We start from the raw sequence: 23,997 nt of genomic DNA, 5'->3' as shown, positions 1-23,997 counted from the left end.
GTTAAGCTTTCGTTTCCTCGAGAAATCCGCTTAGGAAGTTCGAAATTCGATTCCGGTTCCATTTTATATCCCAGGCATAATAATAGCTTTACATTCGTTATTTTCCTTTTCTTATTTTTTTTCTATTTTGGGAACATTTATCGATTTTTGTTGTCGTGAGCCGGTTCTGTGCGGAAGGGTATGACGCAGATTACTCGGAGACGGTTAACTCATTAAAAACAATTATTTCGACTGTTTTATCCATAATTTACGTAAACGTTCGCGACACGAGGTTTCCCATGGAGGTCACCCATCCTACCTCTGCCATCGCGCCAGAACGCTTAACTTCATGGTTATAATTGGGCGAGAGCAGTGCCGCGTGTTGTCCATCGCCGCCCGCTCCACACGTACTCGAGGGATATAAGAATAAACATCCCACTCAATGTCGGGTGCGATCATACCAGCACTAATGCACCGGATCCCATCAGAACTCCGAAGTTAAGCGTGCTTGGGAGAGCAGTACTAGGATGGGTGACCCCCTGGAAGTCCTCGTGTTGCACCTTTTCGTTGTTTTTCTATTTTTGATTACTTGTTGACAGACGATTTTCGGCTCAAATCATCTGAATCTCGATCGGGACCAGATAAGACATGTGAAATGAAAGTAGCTCGGGCACTGCCGGATTTGGACAAAATTGTAGGCTAATTTGATTGTAAACGGGCAAACGGACGAGACTCATTACTACGCAATGAGCTGACGAGATTTTAGCCGAATTCCTTCTCTAAGACCCTCTAATTTGCGATTTACGCTTCTGTTAGCTTTCGTTTCCTCGAGAAATCCGCTTAGGAAGTTCGAAATTCGATTCCGGTTCCATTTTATCGTATCCCAGGCATAATAATAGCTTTACATTCGTTATTTCCTTCTTCTTATTTTTTTTTATTTTCTGGGAACATTTATATTTTTGTTGTCGTGAGCCGGTTCTGTGTGGAAGGGTATGACGCAGATTACTCCGGAGACGGTTAACTCATTAAAAACAATTATTTCGACTGTTTTATCCATAATTTACGTAAACGGTCGCGACACGAGGTCTTCCCAGGGAGGTCACCCATCCTAGCTCTGCCATCGCGCCAGAACGCTTAACTTCATGGTTATGATTGGGCGAGAGCAGTGCCGCGTGTTGTCCATCGCCGCCCGCTCCACACGTACTCGAGGGATATAAGAATAAACATCCCACTCAATGTCGGGTGCGATCATACCAGCACTAATGCACCGGATCCCATCAGAACTCCGAAGTTAAGCGTGCTTGGGCGAGAGCAGTACTAGGATGGGTGACCCTGGGAAGTCTCGTGTTGCACCCCTTTTCGTGTTTTTCTATTTTTGATTACTTGTTGACAGACGATTTTCGGCTCAAATCATCTGAATCTCGATCGGGACCAGATAAGACATGTGAAATGAAAGTAGCTCGGGCACTGCCGGATTTGGACAAAATTGTAGGCTAATTTGATTGTAAACGGGCAAACGGACGAGACTCATTACTACGCAATGAGCTGACGAGATTTTACCGAATTCCTTCTCTAAGACCCTCTAATTTGCGATTTACCGCTTCTGTTAAGCTTTCGTTTCCTCGAGAAATCCGCTTCGAAAGTTCGAAATTCGATTCCGGTTCCATTTTATCGTATCCAGGCATAATAATAGCTTTACATTCGTTATTTCCTTCTTCTTATTTTTTTTTATTTTGGGAACATTTATCGATTTTTGTTGTCGTGAGCCGGTTCTGTGCGGAAGGGTATGACGCAGATTACTCCGGAGACGGTTAACTCATTAAAAACAATTATTCGACTGTTTTATCCATAATTTACGTAAACGGTCGCGAACCGAGGTCTTCCCAGGGAGGTCACCCATCCTAGCTCTGCCATCGCGCCAGAACGCTTAACTTCATGGTTATGATTGGGCGAGAGCAGTGCCGCGTGTTGTCCATCGCCGCCCGCTCCACACGTACTCGAGGGATATAAGAATAAACATCCCACTCAATGTCGGGTGCGATCATACCAGCACTAATGCACCGGATCCCATCAGAACTCCGAAGTTAAGCGTGCTTGGGCGGAGCAGTACTAGGATGGGTGACCCCTGGGAAGTCCTCGTGTTGCACCCTTTTTCGTGTTTTTCTATTTTTGATTACTTGTTGACAGACGATTTTCGGCTCAAATCATCTGAATCTCGATCGGGACCAGATAAGACATGTGAAATGAAAGTAGCTCGGGCACTGCCGGATTTGGACAAAATTGTAGGCTAATTTGATTGTAAACGGGCAAACGAGGACTCATTACTACGCAATGAGCTGACGAGATTTTAGCCGAATTCCTTCTCTAAGACCCTCTAATTTGCGATTTACCGCTTCTGTTAAGCTTTCGTTTCCTCGAGAAATCCGCTTAGGAAGTTCGAAATTCGATTCCGGTTCCATTTTATCGTATCCCAGGCATAATAATAGCTTTACATTCGTTATTTCCTTCTTCTTATTTTTTTTTCTATTTTCTGGGAACATTTATCGATTTTTGTTGTCGTGAGCCGGTTCTGTGCGGAAGGGTATGACGCAGATTACTCCGGAGACGGTTAACTCATTAAAACAATTATTTCGACTGTTTTATCCATAATTTACGTAAACGGTCGCGACACGAGGTCTTCCCAGGGAGGTCACCCATCCTAGCTCTGCCATCGCGCCAGAACGCTTAACTTCATGTTTATGATTGGGCGAGAGCAGTGCCGCGTGTTGTCCATCGCCGCCCGCTCCACACGTACTCGAGGGATATAAGAATAAACATCCCACTCAATGTCGGTGCGATCATACCAGCACTAATGCACCGGATCCATCAGAACTCCGAAGTTAAGCGTGCTTGGGCGAGAGCAGTACTAGGATGGGTGACCCCCTGGGAAGTCCTCGTGTTGCACCCCTTTTTGTTTTTCTATTTTTGATTACTTGTTGACAGACGATTTTCGGCTCAAATCATCTGAATCTCGATCGGGACCAGATAAGACATGTGAAATGAAAGTAGCTCGGGCACTGCCGGATTTGGACAAAATTGTAGGCTAATTTGATTGTAAACGGGCAAACGGACGAGACTCATTACTACGCAATGAGCTGACGAGATTTTTATCCGAATTTCTTCTCTAAGACCCTCTAATTTGCGATTTACCGCTTCTGTTAAGCTTCGTTTCCTCGAGAAATCCGTTAGAAGTTCGAAATTCGATTCCGGTTCCATTTTATCGTATCCCGAGCATAAGAACAGCTTTACATTCGTATTTCTTCTTCTTATTTTTTTCTATTTTCTGGGAACATTTATTGATTTTTGTTGTCGTGAGCGGTTTGTGCGGAAGGTATGACGCAGATTATCCGGAGACGGTGAACTCATTAAAAACAATTATTTCGATGTTTATCAGGAATTTACGTAACCGTCGCGACTACTAGGTCTTCCCAGGGAGGTCACCCATCTAGCTCTGCCATCGCGTCAGAACGCTTAACTTCATGGTTATGATTGGGCGAGACAAGTGCCGCGTGTTGTCCATCGCCGGCCTGCTCCACACGTACTCGAGGGATATAAGAATAAACATCCCACTCAATGTCGGGTGCGATCATACCAGCACTAATGCACGGATCCCATCAGAACTCCGAAGTTAAGCGTGCTTGGGCGAGAGCAGTACTAGGATGGGTGACCCCTGGGAAGTCCTCGTGTTGCACCCTTTTGTGTTTTTCTATTTTTGATTACTTGTTGACAGACGATTTTCGGCTCAAATATCTGAATCTCGATCGGGACCAGATAAGACATGTGAAATGAAAGTAGCTCGGGCACTGCCGGATTTGGACAAAATTGTAGGCTAATTTGATTGTAAACGGGCAAACGGACGAGACTCATTACTACGCAATGAGCTGACGAGATTTTAGCCGAATTCCTTCTCTAAGACCCTCTAATTTGCGATTTACCTTCTGTTAAGCTTTCGTTTCCTCGAGAAATCCGCTTAGGAAGTTCGAAATTCGATTCCGGTTCCATTTTATCGTATCCAGCATAATAATAGCTTTACATTCGTTATTTCCTTCTTATTTTTTTTTTATTTTGGGAACATTCGATTTTTGTTGTCGTGAGCCGGTTCTGTGCGGAAGGGTATGACGCAGATTACTCCGGAGACGGTTAACTCATTAAAACAATTATTTCGACTGTTTTATCCATAATTTACGTAAACGGTCGCGACACGAGGTCTTCCCAGGGAGGTCACCCATCCTAGCTCTGCCATCGCGCCAGAACGCTTAACTTCATGGTTATGATTGGGCGAGAGCAGTGCCGCGTGTTGTCCATCGCCGCCCGCTCCACGTACTCGAGGGATATAAGAATAAACATCCCACTCAATGTCGGTGCGATCATACCACAATATGCACCGGATCCCATCAGAACTCCGAAGTTAAGCGTGCTGGGCTGGAGCAGTAGTAGATACTAGGATGGGACCCCCTGGGAAGTCCTCGTGTTGCACCCTTTTGTGTTTTTCTATTTTGATTACTTGTTGACAGACGATTTTCGGCTCAAATCATCTGAATCTCGATCGGGACCAGATAAGACATGTGAAATGAAAGTAGCTCGGGCACTGCCGGATTTGGACAAAATTGTAGGCTAATTTGATTGTAAACGGGCAAACGGACGAGACTCATTACTACGCAATGAGCTGACGAGATTTTAGCCGAATTCTTCTCTAAGACCCTCTAATTTGCGATTTAACGCTTCTGTTAAGCTTTCGTTTCCTCGAGAAATCCGCTTAGGAAGTTCGAAATTCGATTCCGGTTCCATTTTATCGTATCCAGGCATAATAATAGCTTTACATTCGTTATTTCCTTCTTATTTTTTTTATTTTCTGGGAACATTTATCGATTTTTGTTGTCGTGAGCCGGTTCTGTGCGGAAGGGTATGACGCAGATTACTCCGGAGACGGTTAACTCATTAAAAACAATTATTTCGACTGTTTTATCCATAATTTACGTAAACGGTCGCGAACCGAGGTCTTCCCAGGGAGGTCACCCATCCTAGCTCTGCCATCGCGCCAGAACGCTTAACTTCATGGTTATGATTGGGCGAGAGCAGTGCCGCGTGTTGTCCATCGCCGCCCGCTCCACACGTACTCGAGGGATATAAGAATAAACATCCCACTCAATTTCGGGTGCGATCATACCAGCACTAATCCACCGGATCCCATCAGAACTCCGAAGTTAAGCGTGCTTGGGCGAGAGCAGTACTAGGATGGGTGACCCCTGGGAAGTCCTCGTGTTGCACCCCTTTTTCGTGTTTTTTATTTTGATTACTTGTTGACAGACGATTTTCGGCTCAAATCATCTGAATCTCGATCGGGACCAGATAAGACATGTGAAATGAAAGTAGCTCGGGCACTGCCGGATTTGGACAAAATTGTAGGCTAATTTGATTGTAAACGGGCAAACGGACGAGACTCATTACTACGCAATGTGCTGACGAGATTTTAGCCGAATTCCTTCTCTAAGACCCTCTAATTTGCGATTTACCGCTTCTGTTAAGCTTTCGTTTCCTTGAGAAATCCGCTTAGGAAGTTCGAAATTCGATTCCGGTTCCATTTTATCGTATCCCAGGCATAATAAAGCTTTACATTCGTTATTTCCTTCTTCTTATTTTTTTTCTATTTTCATGGGAACATTTATCGATTTTTTTGTCGTGAGCCGATTCTGTTGCGGAAGGGTATGACGCAGATTAATCCAGGAGACGGGTAACTCATTAAAAACAAATTATTTCGACTGTTTTATCCATAATTTACGTAAACGGTCGCGACACAGGGTCTTCCCAGGAGGTCACCCATCCTAGCTCTGGCCAATTGCGCCAGAACGCTTAACTTCATGGTTATGAGTGGGCGAGAGCAGTGCCGCGTGTTGTCCATCGCCGCCCGCTCCACACGTACTCGAGGGATATAAGAATAAACATCCCACTCAATGTCGGTGCGATCATACCAGCACTAATGGAACCGGATCCCATCAGAACTCGAAGTTAAACGTGCTTGGGCGAGAGCAGTTAGTAGGATGGGTGACCCCCTGGAATCCTCGTGTTGCACCCTTTTTCGGGTTTTTCTATTTTGATTACTTTTGACAGACGATTTTCGGCTCCAAATCATCTGAATCTCGATCGGAGACCAGATAAGACATGTGAAATGAAAGTAGCTGGGCACTGCCGGATTTGGACAAAATTGTAGGCTAATTTGATTGTAAACGGGCAAACCGGACGAGATCATACTAACGCAAGAGCTGACGAGATTTTAGCCGAATTCCTTCTCTAAGACCCTCTAATTTGACGATTTACCGCTTCTGTTAAGCCTTTCGTTTCCTCGAGAAATCCGCTTAAGGAAAGTTTCGAAATTCGATTCCGGTTCCATTTTTATCGTATCCCAGAATAATAATAGCTTTACATTCGTTATTTCTTCTTCTTATTTTTTTTTTATTTCTGGGAACATTTATCGATTTTGTTGTCGTGAGCCGGTTCTGTGCGGAAGGGTAGACGCAGATTACTCCGGAGACGGTTAACTCATTAAAAACAATTATTTCGACTGTTTTATCCATAATTTACGTAAACGGTCGCGACACGAGGTCTTCCCAGGGAGGTCACCCATCCTACTCTGCCATCGCGCCAGAACGCTTAACTTCATGGTTATGATTGGGCGAGAGCAGTGCCGCGTGTTGTCCATCGCCGCCCGCTCCACACGTACTCGAGGGATATAAGAATAAACATCCCACTCAATGGGTGCGATCATACCAGCACTAATGCACCGGATCCCATCAGAACTCCGAAGTTAAGCGTGCTTGGGCGAGAGCGTACTAGGATGGGTGACCCCCTGGGAAGTCCTCGTGTTGCACCCTTTTCGTGTTTTTCTATTTTGATTACTTGTTGACAGACGATTTTCGGCTCAAATCATCTGAATCGATCGGGACCAGATAAGACATGTGAAATGAAAGTAGCTCGGGCACTGCCGGATTTGGACAAAATTGTAGGCTAATTTGATTGTAAACGGGCAAACGGACGAGACTCATTACTACGCAATGAGCTGACGAGATTTTAGCCGAATTCCTTCTCTAAGACCCTCTAATTTGCCGATTTTAACCGCTTCTGTTAAGCTTTCGTTTCCTCGAGAAATCCGCTTAGGAAGTTTCGAAAATTCGATTCCGGTTCCATTTTATCGTATCCCAGGCATTAATAATAGCTTTACATTCGTTATTTCCTTCTTCTTATTTTTTTTCTATTTTCGGGAACATTATCGATTTTTGTTGTCGTGAGCCGGTTCTGTGCGGAAGGGTATGACGCAGATTACTCCGGAGACGGTTAACTCATTAAAAACAATTATTTCGACTGTTTTATCCCATAATTTACGTAAACGATCGCGACAGCGAGGTCTTCCCAGGGAGGTCACCCATCCTAGCCTCTGCCATCGCGCCAGAACGCTTAACTTCGTGGTTATGATTGGGCGAGAGCAGTGCCGCGTGTTGTCCATCGCCGCCCGCATTCCACCGTACTCGAGGGATATAAGAATAAAACTCCACTCAATGTCGGGTGCGATCATACCAGCACTACTGCACCGGATCCCATCAGAACTCCGAAGTGAAGCGTGCTTGGGCGAGAGCAGTCATAGGATGGGTGACCCCCCTGGAAGTCCTAGTGTTGCCAACCTTTTTTCAGTGTTTTCTATTTTGATTACTTGGTGACAGACGATTTTCGGCTCAAATCATCTGAATCTCGATCGGGACCAGATAACATGTGAAATGAAAGTACTCGGCACTGCCGAGTTTGGACAAAATTGTAGGCTAATTTGATTGTAAACGGGCAAACGGACGGACTCCATTACTACGCAATGAGCTGACGAGATTGTTAGCCGAATATCCTTCTCTAAGACCTCTAATTTGCGATTTACGCTTTCTGTTAAGCTTTCGTATTCCTCGAGAATCCGCTTAGGAAGTTCGAATTCGATTCCGTTCCATTGTATTCGTATCCCAGCATAAATAGCTTTACATTCGTTATTTCCTTCTTCTTATTTTTTTTCTATTTTCTGGACATTTATCGATTTTTGTTGTCGTGAGCCGGTTTCTGTGCGGAAGTGTATGACGCAGATTACTCCGGAGACGGTTAACTCATTAAAAACAATTATTTCGACTGTTTTATCCATAATTTACGTAAACGGTCGCGCACGAGGTCTTCCCAGGGAGGTCACCATCCTAGCTCTGCCATCGCGCCAGAACGCTTAACTTCATGGTTATGATTGGGCGAGAGCAGTGCCGCGTGTTGTCCATCGCCGCCCGCTCCACACGTACTCGAGGGATATAAGAATAAACATCCCATCAATGTCGGGTGCGATCATACCAGCACTAATGCACCGGATCCCATCAGAACTCCGAAGTTAAGCGTGCTTGGGCGAGAGCAGTACTAGGATGGGTGACCCCCTGGGAAGTCCTCGTGTTGCACCCTTTTTCGTGTTTTTCTATTTTGATTACTTGTTGACAGACGATTTTCGGCTCAAATCATCTGAATCTCGATCGGGACCAGATAAGACATGTGAAATGAAAGTAGCTCGGGCACTGCCGGATTTGGACAAAATTGTAGGCTAATTTGATTGTAAAGAGGCAAACGGACGAGACTCATTACTACGCAATGAGCTGACGAGATTTTAGCCGAATTCCTTCTCTAAGACCCTCTAATTTGCGATTTACCGCTTCTGTTAAGCTTTCGTTTCCTCGAGAAATCCGCTTAGGAAGTTCGAAATTCGATTCCGGTTCCATTTTATCGTATCCAGGCATAATAATAGCTTTACATTCGTTATTTCCTTCTTCTTATTTTTTTTCTATTTTCTGGGAACATTTATCGATTTTTGTTGTCGTGAGCCGGTTCTGTGCGGAAGGGTATGACGCAGATTACTCCGGAGACGGTTAACTCATTAAAAACAATTATTTCGACTGTTTTATCCATAATTTACGTAAACGGTCGCGACACGAGGTCTTCCAGGGAGGTCACCCATCCTACCTCTGCCATCGCGCCAGAACGCTTAACTTCATGGTTATGATTGGGCGAGAGCAGTGCCGTGTTGTCCATCGCCGCCCGCTCCACACGTACTCGAGGGATATAAGAATAAACATCACTCAATGTCGGGTGCGATCATACCAGCACTAATGCACCGGATCCCATCAGAACTCCGAAGTTAAGCGTGCTTGGGCGAGCGAGCAGTACTAGGATGGGTGACCCCCTGGGAAGTCCTCGTGTTGCACCCTTTTCGTGTTTTTCTATTTTTGATTACTTGTTGACAGACGATTTTCGGCTCAAATCATCTGAATCTCGATCGGGACCAGATAAGACATGTGAAATGAAAGTAGCTCGGGCACTGCCGGATTTGGACAAAATTGTAGGCTAATTTGATTGTAAACGGCAAACGGACGAGACTCATTACTACGCAATGAGCTGACGAGATTTTAGCCGAATTCCTTCTCTAAGACCCTCTAATTTGCGATTTACCGCTTCTGTTAAGCTTTCGTTTCCTCGAGAAATCCGCTTAGGAAGTTCGAAATTCGATTCCGGTTCCATTTTATCGTATCCCAAAATAATAGCTTTACATTCGTTATTTCTTCTTCTTATTTTTTTTCTATTTTCTGGGAACATTTATCGATTTTTGTTGTCGTGAGCCGGTTCTGTGGCGGGTATGACGCAGATTACTCCGGAGACGGTTAACTCATTAAAAACAATTATTTCGACTGTTTTATCCATAATTTACGTAAACGGTCGCGACACGAGGTCTTCCAGGGAGGTCACCCATCCTACCTCTGCCATCGCGCCAGAACGCTTAACTTCGTGGTTATGATTGGGCGAGAAGGCCGCGTGTTGTCCATCGCCGCCTCCACACGTACTCGAGGGATTAAGAATAAACATCCCACTCAATGTCGGGTGCGATCATACCAGCACTAATGCACCGGATCCATCAGAACTCCGAAGTTAAGCGTGCTTGGGCGAGAGCAGTACTAGGATGGGTGACCCCTGGAAGTCCTCGTGTTGCACCTTTTGTGTTTTTCTATTTTTGATTACTTGTTGACAGACGATTTTCGGCTCAAATCATCTGAATCTCGATCGGGACCAGATAAGACATGTGAAATGAAAGTAGCTCGGGCACTGCCGGATTTGGACAAAATTGTAGGCTAATTTGATTGTAAACGGGCAAACGGACGAGACTCATTACTACGCAATGAGCTGACGAGATTTTAGCCGAATTCCTTCTCTAAGACCCTCTAATTTGCGATTTAACCGCTTCTGTTAAGCTTTCGTTTCCTCGAGAAATCCGCTTAGGAAGTTCGAAATTCGATTCCGGTTCCATTTTATCGTATCCCAGGCATAATAATAGCTTTACATTCGTTATTTCCTTCTTCTTATTTTGTTTTCTATTTTCTGGGAACATTTATCGATTTTTGTTGTCGTGAGCCGGTTCTGTGCGGAAGGGTATGACGCAGATTACTCCGGAGACGGTTAACTCATTAAAAACAATTATTTCGACTGTTTTATCCATAATTTACGTAAACGTTCGCGACACGAGGTCTTCCCAGGGAGGTCACCCATCCTACCTCTGCCATCGCGCCAGAACGCTTAACTTCATGGTTATGATTGGGCGAGAGCAGTGCCGCGTGTTGTCCATCGCCGCCCGCTCCACACGTACTCGAGGGATATAAGAATAACATCCCACTCAATGTCGGGTGCGATCATACCAGCACTAATGCAACCGAATCCCATTAGAACTCCGAAGTTAAGCGTGCTTGGGCCGAGAGCAGTACTAGGATGGGTGACCCCCCTTGGGAAGTCCTCGTGTTGCACACCTTTTTTCTTGTTTTTCTATTTTTGATTACTTGTTGACAGACGATTTTCGGCTCAAATCATCTGAATCTCGATCGGACCGGATAAGACATGTGAAATGAAAGTATCTCGGGCACTGCCGGATTTGGACAAAATTGTAGGCTAATTTTATTGTAAACGGGCAAACGGACGAGACTCATTAATGAGCTGACGAGATTTTAGCCGAATTCCTTCTCTAAGACCCTCTAATTTGCGATTTACCGCTTCTGTTAAGCTTTCGTTTCCTCGAGAAATCCGCTTAGGAAGTTCGAAATTCGATTCCGGTTCCATTTTATCGTATCCGAGGCATAATAATAGCTTTACATTCGTTATTTCCTTCTTCTTATTTTTTTTCTATTTTCTGGGAACATTTATCGATTTTTGTTGTCGTGAGCCGGTTCTGTGCGGAAGGGTATGACGCAGATTACTCCGGAGACGGTTAACTCATTAAAAACAATTATTTCGACTGTTTTATCCATAATTTACGTAAACGTCGCGACACGAGGTCTTCCCAGGGAGGTCACCCATCCTAGCTCTGCCATCGCGCCAGAACGCTTAACTTCATGGTTATGATTGGGCGAGAGCAGTGCCGCGTGTTGTCCATCGCCGCCCGCTCCACACGTACTCGAGGGATATAAGAATAAACATCCCACTCAATGTCGGGTGCGATCATACCAGCACTAATGCACCGGATCCCATCAGAACTCCGAAGTTAAGCGTGCTTGGGCGAGAGCAGTACTAGGATGGGTGACCCCCTGGGAAGTCCTCGTGTTGCACCCTTTTTCGTGTTTTTCTATTTTTGATTACTTGTTGACAGACGATTTTCGGCTCAAATCATCTGAATCTCGATCGGGACCAGATAAGACATGTGAAATGAAAGTAGCTCGGGCACTGCCGGATTTGGACAAAATTGTAGGCTAATTTGATTGTAAACGGGCAAACGGACGAGACTCATTACTACGCAATGAGCTGACGAGATTTAAGCCGAATTCCTTCTCTAAGACCCTCTAATTTGCGATTTACCGCTTCTGTTAAGCTTTCGTTTCCTCGAGAAATCCGCTTAGGAAGTTCGAAATTCGATTCCGGTTCCATTTTATCGTATCCCAGGCATAATAATAGCTTTACATTCGTTATTTTCCTTCTTCTTATTTTTTTTTCTATTTTCTGGGAACATTTATCGATTTTTGTTGTCGTGAGCCGGTTCTGTGCGGAAGGGTATGACGCAGATTACTCCGGAGACGGTTAACTCATTAAAAACAATTATTTCGACTGTTTTATCCATAATTACGTAACGGTCGCGACACGAGGTCTTCCCAGGGAGGTCACCCATCCTACCTCTGCCATCGCGCCAGAACGCTTAACTTCATGGTTATGATTGGGCGAGAGCAGTGCCGCGTGTTGTCCATCGCCGCCCGCTCCACACGTACTCGAGGGATATAAGAATAAACATCCCACTCAATGTCGGGTGCGATCATACCAGCACTAATGCACCGGATCCCATCAGAACTCCGAAGTTAAGCGTGCTTGGGCGAGAGCAGTACTAGGATGGGTGACCCCCTGGGAAGTCCTCGTGTTGCACCCTTTTCGTGTTTTTCTATTTTTGATTACTTGTTGACAGACGATTTTCGGCTCAAATCATCTGAATCTCGATCGGGACCAGATAAACATGTGAAATGAAAGTAGCTCGGGCACTGCCGGATTTGGACAAAATTGTAGGCTAATTTGATTGTAAACGGGCAAACGGACGAGACTCATTACTACGCAATGAGCTGACGAGATTTTAGCCGAATTCCTTCTCTAAGACCCTCTAATTTGCGATTTACCGCTTCTGTTAAGCTTTCGTTTCCTCGAGAAATCCGCTTAGGAAGTTCGAAATTCGATTCCGGTTCCATTTTATCGTATCCCAGGCATAATAATAGCTTTACATTCGTTATTTCCTTCTTCTTATTTTTTTTCTATTTTCTGGGAACATTTATCGATTTTTGTTGTCGTGAGCCGGTTCTGTGCGGAAGGGTATGACGCAGATTACTCCGGAGACGGTTAACTCATTAAAACAATTATTTCGACTGTTTTATCCATAATTTACGTAAACGGTCGCGACACGAGGTCTTCCCAGGGAGGTCACCCATCCTAGCTCTGCCATCGCGCCAGAACGCTTAACTTCATGGTTATGATTGGGCGAGAGCAGTGCCGCGTGTTGTCCATCGCCGCCCGCTCCACACGTACTCGAGGGATATAAGAATAAACATCCCACTCAATGTCGGGTGCGATCATACCAGCACTAATGCACCGGATCCCATCAGAACTCCGAAGTTAAGCGTGCTTGGGCGAGAGCAGTACTAGGATGGGTGACCCCCTGGGAAGTCCTCGTGTTGCACCCTTTTTCGTGTTTTTCTATTTTTGATTACTTGTTGACAGACGATTTTCGGCTCAAATCATCTGAATCTCGATCGGGACCAGATAAGACATGTGAAATGAAAGTAGCTCGGGCACTGCCGGATTTGGACAAAATTGTAGGCTAATTTGATTGTAAACGGGCAAACGGACGAGACTCATTACTACGCAATGAGCTGACGAGATTTTAGCCGAATTCCTTCTCTAAGACCCTCTAATTTGCGATTTACCGCTTCTGTTAAGCTTTCGTTTCCTCGAGAAATCCGCTTAGGAAGTTCGAAATTCGATTCCGGTTCCATTTTATCGTATCCCAGGCATAATAATAGCTTTACATTCGTTATTTCCTTCTTCTTATTTTTTTTTCTATTTTCTGGGAACATTTATCGATTTTTGTTGTCGTGAGCCGGTTCTGTGCGGAAGGGTATGACGCAGATTACTCCGGAGACGGTTAACTCATTAAAACAATTATTTCGACTGTTTTATCCATAATTTACGTAAACGTCGCGACACGAGGTCTTCCCAGGGAGGTCACCCATCCTAGCTCTGCCATCGCGCCAGAACGCTTAACTTCATGGTTATGATTGGGCGAGAGCAGTGCCGCGTGTTGTCCATCGCCGCCCGCTCCACACGTACTCGAGGGATATAAGAATAAACATCCCACTCAATGTCGGGTGCGATCATACCAGCACTAATGCACCGGATCCCATCAGAACTCCGAAGTTAAGCGTGCTTGGGCGAGAGCAGTACTAGGATGGGTGACCCCCTGGGAAGTCCTCGTGTTGCACCTTTTTTCGTGTTTTTCTATTTTTGATTACTTGTTGACAGACGATTTTCGGCTCAAATCATCTGAATCTCGATCGGGACCAGATAAGACATGTGAAATGAAAGTAGCTCGGGCACTGCCGGATTTGGACAAAATTGTAGGCTAATTTGATTGTAAACGGGCAAACGGACGAGACTCATTACTACGCAATGAGCTGACGAGATTTTAGCCGAATTCCTTCTCTAAGACCCTCTAATTTGCGATTTACCGCTTCTGTTAAGCTTTCGTTTCCTCGAGAAATCCGCTTAGGAAGTTCGAAATTCGATTCCGGTTCCATTTTATCGTATCCCAGGCATAATAATAGCTTTACATTCGTTATTTCCTTCTTCTTATTTTTTTTCTATTTTCTGGGAACATTTATCGATTTTTGTTGTCGTGAGCCGGTTCTGTGCGGAAGGGTATGACGCAGATTACTCCGGAGACGGTTAACTAATTTAAAACATTATTTCGACTGTTTATCATAATTTACGTAAACGATCGCGACACGAGGTCTTCCCAGGGAGGTCACCCATACTACTCTGCCATCGCGCCAGAAACGCTTAACTTCGTGGTTATGATTGGGCGAAAGCAGTGCCGCGTGTTGTCCATCGCCGCCCGCTCCACACGTACTCGAGGGATATAAGAATAAACATCCCACTCAATGTCGGGTGCGATCATACAGCACTAATGCACCGGATCCATCAGAACTCCGAAGTTAAGCGTGCTTGGGCGAGAGCAGTACTAGGATGGGTGACCCCCTGGGAAGTCCTCGTGTTGCACCCTTTTTCGTGTTTTTCTATTTTTGATTACTTGTTGACAGACGATTTTCGGCTCAAATCATCTGAATCTCGATCGGGACCAGATAAGACATGTGAATGAAAGTAGCTGGGCACTGCCGGATTTGGACAAAATTGTAGGCTAATTTGATTGTAAACGGGCAAACGGACGAGACTCATAACTACGCAATGAGCTGACGAGATTTAGCCGAATTCCTTCTCTAAGACCCTCTAATTTGCGATTTAACGCTTCTGTTAAGCTTTCGTTTCCTCGAGAAATCCGCTTAGGAAGTTCGAAATTCGATTCCGGTTCAATTTTATCGTATTCCAGGCATAATAATAGCTTTACATTCGTTATTTCTTCTTCTTATTTTTTTTTCTATTTTCTGGGAACATTTATCGATTTTTGTTGTCGTGAGCCGGTTCTGTGCGGAAGGGTATGACGCAGATTACTCCGGAGACGGTTAACTCATTAAAAACAATTATTTCGACTGTTTTATCCATAATTTACGTAAACGGTCGCGACACGAGGTCTTCCCAGGGAGGTCACCCATCCTAGCTCTGCCATCGCGCCAGAACGCTTAACTTCATGGTTATGATTGGGCGAGAGCAGTGCCGCGTGTTGTCCATCGCCGCCCGCTCCACACGTACTCGAGGGATATAAGAATAAACATCCCACTCAATGTCGGGTGCGATCATACCAGCACTAATGCACCGGATCCCATCAGAACTCCGAAGTTAAGCGTGCTTGGGCGAGAGCAGTACTAGGATGGGTGACCCCCTGGGAAGTCCTCGTGTTGCACCCTTTTTCGTGTTTTTCTATTTTTGATTACTTGTTGACAGACGATTTTCGGCTCAAATCATCTGAATCTCGATCGGGACCAGATAAGACATGTGAAATGAAAGTAGCTCGGGCACTGCCGGATTTGGACAAAATTGTAGGCTAATTTGATTGTAAACGGGCAAACGGACGAGACTCATTACTACGCAATGAGCTGACGAGATTTTAGCCGAATTCCTTCTCTAAGACCCTCTAATTTGCGATTTACCGCTTCTGTTAAGCTTTCGTTTCCTCGAGAAATCCGCTTAGGAAGTTCGAAATTCGATTCCGGTTCCATTTTATCGTATCCCAGGCATAATAATAGCTTTACATTCGTTATTTCCTTCTTCTTATTTTTTTTTCTATTTTCTGGGAACATTTATCGATTTTTGTTGTCGTGAGCCGGTTCTGTGCGGAAGGGTATGACGCAGATTACTCCGGAGACGGTTAACTCATTAAAACAATTATTTCGACTGTTTTATCCATAATTTACGTAAACGATCGCGACACGAGGTCTTCCCAGGGAGGTCACCCATCCTAGCCTCTGCCATCGCGCCAGAACGCTTAACTTCGTGGTTATGATTGGGCGAGAGCAGTGCCGCGTGTTGTCCATCGCCGCCCGCTCCACACGTACTCGAGGGATATAAGAATAAACATCCCACTCAATGTCGGTGCGATCATACCAGCACTAATGCACCGGATCCCATCAGAACTCCGAAGTTAAGCGTGCTTGGGCGAGAGCAGTACTAGGATGGGTGACCCCCTGGGAAGTCCTCGTGTTGCACCCTTTTTCGTGTTTTTCTATTTTTGATTACTTGTTGACAGACGATTTTCGGCTCAAATCATCTGAATCTCGATCGGGACCAGATAAGACATGTGAAATGAAAGTAGCTCGGGCACTGCCGGATTTGGACAAAATTGTAGGCTAATTTGATTGTAAACGGGCAAACGGACGAGACTCATTACTACGCAATGAGCTGACGAGATTTTAGCCGAATTCCTTCTCTAAGACCCTCTAATTTGCGATTTACCGCTTCTGTTAAGCTTTCGTTTCCTCGAGAAATCCGCTTAGGAAGTTCGAAATTCGATTCCGTTCCATTTATCGTATCCTCAGGCATAATAATAGCTTTACATTCGTATTTCCTTCTTCTTATTTTTTTTCTATTTTCTGGAACATTTATCGATTTTTGTTGTCGTGAGCCGGTTCTGTGCGGAAGGGTATGACGCAGATTACTCCGGAGACGGTTAACTCATTAAAAACAATTATTTCGACTGTTTTATCCATAATTTACGTAAACGGTCGCGACACGAGGTCTTCCCAGGGAGGTCACCCATCCTAGCTCTGCCATCGCGCCAGAACGCTTAACTTCATGGTTATGATTGGGCGAGAGCAGTGCCGCGTGTTGTCCATCGCCGCCCGCTCCACACGTACTCGAGGGATATAAGAATAAACATCCCACTCAATGTCGGGTGCGATCATACCAGCACTAATGCACCGGATCCCATCAGAACTCTGAAGTTAAGCCTGCTTGGGCGAGAGCAGTACTAGGATTGGTGACCCCTGGGAAGTCCTCGTGTTGCACCCTTTTTCGTGTTTTTCTATTTTTGATTACTTGTTGACAGACGATTTTCGGCTCAAATCATCTGAATCTCGATCGGGACCAGATAAGACATGTGAAATGAAAGTAGCTCGGGCACTGCCGGATTTGGACAAAATTGTAGGCTAATTTGATTGTAAACGGGCAAACGGACGAGACTCATTACTACGCAATGAGCTGACGAGATTTTAGCCGAATTCCTTCTCTAAGACCCTCTAATTTGCGATTTACCGCTTCTGTTAAGCTTTCGTTTCCTCGAGAAATCCGCTTAGGAAGTTCGAAATTCGATTCCGGTTCCATTTTATCGTATCCCAGGCATAATAATAGCTTTACATTCGTTATTTCCTTCTTCTTATTTTTTTTTCTATTTTCTGGGAACATTTATCGATTTTTGTTGTCGTGAGCCGGTTCTGTGCGGAAGGGTATGACGCAGATTACTCCGGAGACGGTTAACTCATTAAAAACAATTATTTCGACTGTTTTATCCATAATTTACGTAAACGGTCGCGACACGAGGTCTTCCCAGGGAGGTCACCCATCCTAAGCTCTGCCATCGCGCCAGAACGCTTAACTTCATGGTTATGATTGGGCGAGAGCAGTGCCGCGTGTTGTCCATCGCCGCCGCTCCACACGTACTCGAGGGATATAAGAATAAACATCCCACTCAATGTCGGGTGCGATCTTACCAGCACTAATGCACCGGATCCCATCAGAACTCCGAAGTTAAGCGTGCTTGGGCGAGAGCAAGTACTAGGATGGTGACCCCCTGGAAGTCCTCGTGTTGCACCCTTTTTCGTGTTTTTCTATTTTTGATTACTTGTTGACAGACGATTTTCGGCTCAAATCATCTGAATCTCGATCGGGACCAGATAAGACATGTGAAATGAAAGTAGCTCGGGCACTGCCGGATTTGGACAAAATTGTGGGCAAACGGACGAGACTCATTACTACGCAATGAGCTGACGAGATTTTAGCCGAATTCCTTCTCTAAGACCCTCTAATTTGCGATTTAACGCTTCTGTTAAGCTTTCGTTTCCTCGAGAAATCCGCTTAGGAAGTTCGAAATTCGATTCCGGTTCCATTTTATCGTATCCCAGGCATAATAATAGCTTTACATTCGTTATTTCCTTCTTCTTATTTTTTTTTTCTATTTTCTGGGAACATTTATCGATTTTGTTGTCGTGAGCCGGTTCTGTGCGGAAGGGTATGACGCAGATTACTCCGGAGACGGTTAACTAATTTAAAAACAATTATTTCGACTGTTTTATCCATAATTTACGTAAACGATCGCGACCACGAGGTCTTCCCAGGGAGGTCACCCATACTACCTCTGCCATCGCGCCAGAACGCTTAACTTCGTGGTTATGATTGGGTGAAGCAGTGCCGCGTGTTGTCCATCGCCGCCCGCTCCACACGTACTCGAGGGATATAAGAATAAACATCCCACTCAATGTCGGGTGCGATCATACAGCACTAATGCACGGATCCCATCAGAACTCCGAAGTTAAGCGTGCTTGGGCGAGAGCAGTACTAGGATGGGTGACCCCTGGGAAGTCCTCGTGTTGCACCCTTTTTCGTGTTTTTCTATTTTTATTACTTGTTGACAGACGATTTTCGGCTCAAATCATCTGAATCTCGATCGGGACCAGATAAGACATGTGAAATGAAAGTAGCTCGGGCACTGCCGGATTTGGACAAAATTGTAGGCTAATTTGATTGTAAACGGGCAAACGGACGAGACTCATTACTACGCAATGAGCTGACGAGATTTTAGCCGAATTCCTTCTCTAAGACCCTCTAATTTGCGATTTAACGCTTCTGTTAAGCTTTTCGTTTCCTCGAGAAATCCGCTTAGGAAGTTCGAAATTCGATTCCGGTTCCATTTTATCGTATCCCAGGCATAATAATAGCTTTACATTCGTTATTTCCTTCTTCTTATTTTTTTTTCTATTTTCTGGGAACATTTATCGATTTTTGTTGTCGTGAGCCGGTTCTGTGCGGAAGGGTATGACGCAGATTACTCCGGAGACGGTTAACTCATTAAAACAATTATTTCGACTGTTTTATCCATAATTTACGTAAACGGTCGCGACACGAGGTCTTCCCAGGGAGGTCACCCATCCTAGCTCTGCCATCGCGCCAGAACGCTTAACTTCATGGTTATGATTGGGCGAGAGCAGTGCCGCGTGTTGTCCATCGCCGCCCGCTCCACACGTACACGAGGGATATAAGAATAAACATCCCACTCAATGTCGGGTGCGATCTTACTAGCACTAATGCACCGGATCCCATCAGAACTCCGAAGTTAAGCGTGCTTGGGCGAGAGCAGTACTAGGATGGGTGACCCCCTGGGAAGTCCTCGTGTTGCACCTTTTTTCGTGTTTTTCTATTTTTGATTACTTGTTGACAGACGATTTTCGGCTCAAATCATCTGAATCTCGATCGGGACCAGATAAGCCATGTGAAATGAAAGTAGCTCGGGCACTGCCGGATTTGGACAAAATTGTAGGCTAATTTGATTGTAAACGGGCAAACGGACGAGACTCATTACTACGCAATGAGCTGACGAGATTTTAGCCGAATTCCTTCTCTAAGACCCTCTAATTTGCGATTTACCGCTTCTGTTAAGCTTTCGTTTCCTCGAGAAATCCGCTTAGGAAGTTTGAAATTCGATTCCGGTTCCATTTTATCGTATCCCAGGCATAATAATAGCTTTACATTCGTTATTTCCTTCTTCTTATTTTTTTTTTCTATTTTCTGGGAACATTTATCGATTTTTGTTGTCGTGAGCCGGTTCTGTGCGGAAGGGTATGACGCAGATTACTCCGGAGACGGTTAACTCATTAAAACAATTATTTCGACTGTTTTATCCATAAGTTACGTAAACGATCGCGACACGAGGTCTTCCCAGGGAGGTACCCATCCTAGCTCTGCCATCGCGCCAGAACGCTTAACTTCGATGGTTATGATTGGGCGAGAGCAGTGCCGCGTGTTGTCCATCGCCGCCCGCTCCACACGTACTCGAGGGATATAAGAATAAACATCCCACTCAATGTCGGGTGCGATCATACCAGCACTAATGCACCGGATCCCATCAGAACTCCGAAGTTAAGCGTGCTTGGGCGAGAGCAGTACTAGGATGGGTGACCCCCTGGGAAGTCCTCGTGTTGCACCCCTTTTCGTGTTTTTCTATTTTTGATTACTTGTTGACAGACGATTTTCGGCTCAAATCATCTGAATCTCGATCGGGACCAGATAAGACATGTGAAATGAAAGTAGCTCGGGCACTGCCGGATTTGGACAAAATTGTAGGCTAATTTGATTGTAAACGGGCAAACGGACGAGACTCATTACTACGCAATGAGCTGACGAGATTTTAGCCGAATTCCTTCTCTAAGACCCTCTAATTTGCGATTTACCGCTTCTGTTAAGCTTTCGTTTCCTCGAGAAATCCGCTTAGGAAGTTCGAAATTCGATTCCGGTTCCATTTTATCGTATCCCAGGCATAATAATAGCTTTACATTCGTTATTTCCTTCTTCTTATTTTTTTTTCTATTTTCTGGGAACATTTATCGATTTTTGTTGTCGTGAGCCGGTTCTGTGCGGAAGGGTATGACGCAGATTACTCCGGAGACGGTTAACTCATTAAAAACAATTATTTCGACTGTTTTATCCATAATTTACGTAAACGAGTCGCGACACGAGGTCTTCCCAGGGAGGTCACCCATCCTAGCCTCTGCCATCGCGCCAGAACGCTTAACTTCCTGGTTATGATTGGGCGAGAGCACGTGCCGCGTGTTGTCCAATCGCCGCCCGCTCCACACGTACTCGAGGATATAAGAATAAACATCCCACTCAATGTCGGGTGCGATCATACCAGCACTAATGCACCGGATCCCATCAGAACTCCGAAGTTCAAGCGTGCTTGGGCGAGAGCTAGTACTAGGATGGGTGACCCCCTGGGACGTCCTCGTGTTGCACCTTTTTCGTGTTTTTCTATTTTTGATACTTGTTGACAGACGATTTTCGGCTCAAATCATCTGAATCTCGATCGGGACCAGATAAGACATGTGAAATGAAAGTAGCTCGGGCACTGCCGGAGTTGGACAAAATTGTAGGCTAATTGATTGTAAACGGGCAACGGACGAGACTCATTACTACGCAATGAAGCTGACGAGATTTTAGCCGAATTCCTTCTCTAAGACCCTCTAATTTGCGATTTACCGCTTCTGTTAAGCTTTCGTTTCCTCGAGAAATCCGCTTAGGAAGTTCGAAATTCGATTCCCGTTCCATTTTATCGTATCCCAGGCATAATAATAGCTTTACATTCGTTATTTCCTTCTTCTTATTTTTTTTCTATTTTCTGGGAACATTTATCGATTTTTGTTGTCGTGAGCCGGTTCTGTGCGGAAGGGTATGACGCAGATACTCCGGAGACGGTTAACTCATTAAAAACAATTATTTCGACTGTTTTATCCATAATTTACGTAAACGGTCGCGACACGAGGTCTTCCCAGGGAGGTCACCCATCCCTAGCTCTGCCATCGCGCCAGAAACGCTTAACTTCATGGTTATGATTGGGCGAGAGCAGTGCCGCGTGTTGTCCATCGCCGCCCGCTCCACACGTACTCGAGGGATATAAGAATAAACATCCCACTCAATGTCGGGTGCGATCATACCAGCACTAATGCACCGGATCCCATCAGAACTCCGAAGTTAAGCGTGCTTGGGTCGAGAGCAGTACTAGGATGGTGACCCCCTGGAAGTCTCGTTGTTGCACCCTTTTCGTGTTTTTCTATTTTGATTACTTGTTGACAGACGATTTTCGGCTCAATCATCTGAATCTCGATCGGGACCAGATAAGACATGTGAAATGAAAGTAGCTCGGGCACTGCCGGATTTGGACAAAATTGTAGGCTAATTTGATTGTAAACGAGGCAAACGGACGAGACTCATTACTACGCATGAGCTGACGAGATGTTTAGCCGAATCCTTCTCTAAGACCCTCTAATTGCGATTACCGCTTCTGGTCTAAGCTTTGTTTCCTCGATGAAAATCGCTTAGGAAGTTCGAAATTCGATTCCGGTTTCCATTTTATCGGTATCCTAGCATAATAATAGCTTTACATTCAGTTATTTCCTTCTTCTTATTTTTTTTTATTTTCTGGGAACCATTTATCGATTTTTGTTTGTCGTGAGCTGGTTCTGTGCGGAAGGGTATGACGCAGATTACTCCGGAGACGGTTAACTCATTAAAACAATTATTTCGACTGTTTTATCCATAATTTACGTAAACGGTCGCGACACGAGGTCTTTAGGGAGGTCACCCATCCTAGCTCTGCCATCGCGCAGAACGCTTAACTTCAGGTTATGATTGGGCGAGAGCAGTGCGCGTGTTGTCCATCGCCGCCCGCTCACACGTACTCGAGGGATATAAGAATAAACATCCCACTCATGTCGGGTGCGATCATACAGCACTAAGCACCGGATCCCATCGAACTCCGAAGTTAAGTGGCTGGGAGCATATAGGATGGGTGAACCCCTGGGAAGTCCTGTGTTGCACCCTTTTTCGTGTTTTTTATTTTTGATTACTTGTTGACAGACGATTTTCGGCTCAAATCATCTGAATCTCGATCGGGACCAGATAAGACATGTGAAATGAAAGGAGCTAGTCGGGCACTGCCGGATTTGGACAAAAATTGTAGGCTAATTTGATTGTAAACGGGCAAACGGACGAGACTCATTATACGCAATGAGCTGACGAGATTTTAGCCGAATTCCTTCTCTAAGACCCTAATTTGCGATTACGCTTCTGTTAAGCTTTCGTTCCTCGAGAAATCCGTTAGGAAGTTCGAAATTCGATTCCGGTTCCATTTTATCGTATCCCAGGCATTAATAAGCTTTACATTCGTTATTTCCTCTTCTTATTTTTTTTCTATTTTCTGGGAACAATCGATTTTTGTTGTCGTGAGCCGGTTCTGTGCGGAAGGGTATGACGCAGATTACTCCGGAGACGGTTACTCATTAAAACAATTATTTCGACTGTTTTATCCATAATTTACGTAAACGGTCGCGAACGAGGTCTTCCCAGGGAGGTCACCCATCCTAGCTCTGCCATCGCGCCAGAACGCTTAACTTCATGGTTATGATTGGGCGAGAGCAGTGCCGGTGTTGTCCATCGCCGCCCGCTCCACACGTTACTCGAGGGATATAAGAATAACATCCACCTCAATGTCGGGTGCGATCATACCAGCAAATGCACGGATCCATCAGAACTCCGAAGTTAAGCGTGCTTGGGCGAAGCAGTACTAGGATGGGTGACCCCTGGGAAGTCCTGTTGCACCCCTTTTCGTGTTTTTTCTATTTTTGATTACTTGTTGACAGACGATTTTCGGCTCAAATCATGAATCTCGATCGGGACCAGATAAGACATGTGAAATGAAAGTAGCTCGGGCACTGCCGGATTTGGACAAAATTGTAGGCAATTTGATTGTAAACGGGCAAACGACGAGACTCATTACTACGCAATGAGCTGACGAGATTTAGCCGAATTCCTTCTCTAAGACCCTCTAATTGCGATTTTGCTTCTGTTAAGCTTTCGTTTCCTCGAGAAATCCGCTTAGGAAGTTCGAAATTCGATTCGGTTCCATTTTATCGTATCCCAGCATAATAATAGCTTTACATTCGTTATTTCTTTTATTTTTTTTTCTATTTTCTGGGAACATTT

General features: G+C 44.9%; 24 non-coding genes and 3 pseudogenes across 24 annotated transcripts; all 27 read left to right on the top strand.

The window, feature by feature from the left end:
• The first annotated feature begins 426 nt into the window (after positions 1 to 426).
• Positions 427 to 542, top strand: LOC142535597 (5S ribosomal RNA). The gene has a single exon (XR_012817633.1). It is a non-coding gene; the product is annotated as a 5S ribosomal RNA (ribosomal RNA).
• Positions 543 to 1,219: 677 nt separating this feature from the next.
• Positions 1,220 to 1,335, top strand: LOC142535583 (5S ribosomal RNA). The gene has a single exon (XR_012817620.1). It is a non-coding gene; the product is annotated as a 5S ribosomal RNA (ribosomal RNA).
• A 677-nt stretch (positions 1,336 to 2,012) lies between these two features.
• LOC142535586 (5S ribosomal RNA) lies at positions 2,013 to 2,129 on the top strand. The gene has a single exon (XR_012817623.1). It is a non-coding gene; the product is annotated as a 5S ribosomal RNA (ribosomal RNA).
• A 679-nt stretch (positions 2,130 to 2,808) lies between these two features.
• On the top strand, positions 2,809 to 2,926 carry LOC142535587 (5S ribosomal RNA). The gene has a single exon (XR_012817624.1). It is a non-coding gene; the product is annotated as a 5S ribosomal RNA (ribosomal RNA).
• A 670-nt stretch (positions 2,927 to 3,596) lies between these two features.
• On the top strand, positions 3,597 to 3,713 carry LOC142535588 (5S ribosomal RNA). Its single transcript, XR_012817625.1, has one exon. It is a non-coding gene; the product is annotated as a 5S ribosomal RNA (ribosomal RNA).
• Positions 3,714 to 5,171: 1,458 nt separating this feature from the next.
• On the top strand, positions 5,172 to 5,289 carry LOC142535579 (5S ribosomal RNA). The gene has a single exon (XR_012817617.1). It is a non-coding gene; the product is annotated as a 5S ribosomal RNA (ribosomal RNA).
• A 684-nt stretch (positions 5,290 to 5,973) lies between these two features.
• On the top strand, positions 5,974 to 6,091 carry LOC142535606 (5S ribosomal RNA; annotated as a pseudogene).
• A 678-nt stretch (positions 6,092 to 6,769) lies between these two features.
• Positions 6,770 to 6,887, top strand: LOC142535577 (5S ribosomal RNA). The gene has a single exon (XR_012817615.1). It is a non-coding gene; the product is annotated as a 5S ribosomal RNA (ribosomal RNA).
• Positions 6,888 to 7,573: 686 nt separating this feature from the next.
• On the top strand, positions 7,574 to 7,692 carry LOC142535604 (5S ribosomal RNA; annotated as a pseudogene).
• A 673-nt stretch (positions 7,693 to 8,365) lies between these two features.
• On the top strand, positions 8,366 to 8,484 carry LOC142535573 (5S ribosomal RNA). The gene has a single exon (XR_012817611.1). It is a non-coding gene; the product is annotated as a 5S ribosomal RNA (ribosomal RNA).
• Positions 8,485 to 9,160: 676 nt separating this feature from the next.
• On the top strand, positions 9,161 to 9,281 carry LOC142535582 (5S ribosomal RNA). Its single transcript, XR_012817619.1, has one exon. It is a non-coding gene; the product is annotated as a 5S ribosomal RNA (ribosomal RNA).
• Positions 9,282 to 9,946: 665 nt separating this feature from the next.
• LOC142535594 (5S ribosomal RNA) lies at positions 9,947 to 10,062 on the top strand. Its single transcript, XR_012817631.1, has one exon. It is a non-coding gene; the product is annotated as a 5S ribosomal RNA (ribosomal RNA).
• A 681-nt stretch (positions 10,063 to 10,743) lies between these two features.
• Positions 10,744 to 10,866, top strand: LOC142535603 (5S ribosomal RNA; annotated as a pseudogene).
• Positions 10,867 to 11,542: 676 nt separating this feature from the next.
• LOC142535608 (5S ribosomal RNA) lies at positions 11,543 to 11,661 on the top strand. Its single transcript, XR_012817639.1, has one exon. It is a non-coding gene; the product is annotated as a 5S ribosomal RNA (ribosomal RNA).
• A 683-nt stretch (positions 11,662 to 12,344) lies between these two features.
• Positions 12,345 to 12,463, top strand: LOC142535607 (5S ribosomal RNA). The gene has a single exon (XR_012817638.1). It is a non-coding gene; the product is annotated as a 5S ribosomal RNA (ribosomal RNA).
• Positions 12,464 to 13,143: 680 nt separating this feature from the next.
• On the top strand, positions 13,144 to 13,262 carry LOC142535595 (5S ribosomal RNA). Its single transcript, XR_012817632.1, has one exon. It is a non-coding gene; the product is annotated as a 5S ribosomal RNA (ribosomal RNA).
• A 682-nt stretch (positions 13,263 to 13,944) lies between these two features.
• LOC142535575 (5S ribosomal RNA) lies at positions 13,945 to 14,063 on the top strand. Its single transcript, XR_012817613.1, has one exon. It is a non-coding gene; the product is annotated as a 5S ribosomal RNA (ribosomal RNA).
• A 680-nt stretch (positions 14,064 to 14,743) lies between these two features.
• LOC142535591 (5S ribosomal RNA) lies at positions 14,744 to 14,860 on the top strand. The gene has a single exon (XR_012817628.1). It is a non-coding gene; the product is annotated as a 5S ribosomal RNA (ribosomal RNA).
• A 680-nt stretch (positions 14,861 to 15,540) lies between these two features.
• On the top strand, positions 15,541 to 15,659 carry LOC142535584 (5S ribosomal RNA). Its single transcript, XR_012817621.1, has one exon. It is a non-coding gene; the product is annotated as a 5S ribosomal RNA (ribosomal RNA).
• Positions 15,660 to 16,342: 683 nt separating this feature from the next.
• LOC142535576 (5S ribosomal RNA) lies at positions 16,343 to 16,461 on the top strand. Its single transcript, XR_012817614.1, has one exon. It is a non-coding gene; the product is annotated as a 5S ribosomal RNA (ribosomal RNA).
• A 680-nt stretch (positions 16,462 to 17,141) lies between these two features.
• On the top strand, positions 17,142 to 17,259 carry LOC142535590 (5S ribosomal RNA). The gene has a single exon (XR_012817627.1). It is a non-coding gene; the product is annotated as a 5S ribosomal RNA (ribosomal RNA).
• Positions 17,260 to 17,943: 684 nt separating this feature from the next.
• Positions 17,944 to 18,061, top strand: LOC142535593 (5S ribosomal RNA). The gene has a single exon (XR_012817630.1). It is a non-coding gene; the product is annotated as a 5S ribosomal RNA (ribosomal RNA).
• Positions 18,062 to 18,726: 665 nt separating this feature from the next.
• On the top strand, positions 18,727 to 18,842 carry LOC142535600 (5S ribosomal RNA). Its single transcript, XR_012817636.1, has one exon. It is a non-coding gene; the product is annotated as a 5S ribosomal RNA (ribosomal RNA).
• A 683-nt stretch (positions 18,843 to 19,525) lies between these two features.
• On the top strand, positions 19,526 to 19,644 carry LOC142535581 (5S ribosomal RNA). Its single transcript, XR_012817618.1, has one exon. It is a non-coding gene; the product is annotated as a 5S ribosomal RNA (ribosomal RNA).
• Positions 19,645 to 20,328: 684 nt separating this feature from the next.
• Positions 20,329 to 20,447, top strand: LOC142535572 (5S ribosomal RNA). The gene has a single exon (XR_012817610.1). It is a non-coding gene; the product is annotated as a 5S ribosomal RNA (ribosomal RNA).
• A 687-nt stretch (positions 20,448 to 21,134) lies between these two features.
• Positions 21,135 to 21,255, top strand: LOC142535598 (5S ribosomal RNA). The gene has a single exon (XR_012817634.1). It is a non-coding gene; the product is annotated as a 5S ribosomal RNA (ribosomal RNA).
• A 681-nt stretch (positions 21,256 to 21,936) lies between these two features.
• Positions 21,937 to 22,054, top strand: LOC142535599 (5S ribosomal RNA). Its single transcript, XR_012817635.1, has one exon. It is a non-coding gene; the product is annotated as a 5S ribosomal RNA (ribosomal RNA).
• Positions 22,055 to 23,997: the final 1,943 nt, after the last annotated feature.

This window comes from Primulina tabacum, unplaced genomic scaffold (genome assembly GCF_025594145.1).
Source record: "Primulina tabacum isolate GXHZ01 unplaced genomic scaffold, ASM2559414v2 Contig1085, whole genome shotgun sequence".
Classification (NCBI taxonomy): Eukaryota; Viridiplantae; Streptophyta; class Magnoliopsida; order Lamiales; family Gesneriaceae; genus Primulina; species Primulina tabacum.
The sequence above is the reverse complement of the archived record's forward strand: the minus strand, read 5'-3'. Positions and strand labels throughout refer to the sequence as shown.